Below are 337 nucleotides of genomic sequence, written 5' to 3'. Positions count from 1 at the left end.
ATTTATATATTTTATTTTTATAATATTCAAAAATCTTAACATAATCAATTTTTTTTTTAAAATATAAATATTCAATATAAAATTCTTTAAAAACCTATTTGAATATATATTCATCTTCAGAATTAATCAAATATATAGGAACTATAAAATAACAGTTAGACAAATCGTTGATGTCCAATTCCAAGAGGATTCCAATTTACCAAACTATGCCATAACCACAAATAGTCAGACAAAACTGATAATTAGAAGAAGTAATTTAAGAGAAGTAATTTGATAATTTTGGATAATTTTTTAAAATAGGAATAATTTTATAAATCAGAATTTATTTTTAATGAGT

The 337-nt window shown here is 19.0% G+C and overlaps 1 long non-coding RNA gene across 1 annotated transcript in view; it reads right to left on the bottom strand.

Moving 5' to 3' along the window:
- Positions 1-337, bottom strand: part of LOC110268223 — a 20,679-nt gene that overhangs the window by 16,348 nt on the left and 3,994 nt on the right. The window lies entirely within an intron of this gene.

This window comes from Arachis ipaensis, chromosome B10, assembly GCF_000816755.2.
Source record: "Arachis ipaensis cultivar K30076 chromosome B10, Araip1.1, whole genome shotgun sequence".
NCBI classification, from domain to species: Eukaryota; Viridiplantae; Streptophyta; class Magnoliopsida; order Fabales; family Fabaceae; genus Arachis; species Arachis ipaensis.
This window is presented reverse-complemented; position numbering and strand designations above follow the sequence as displayed.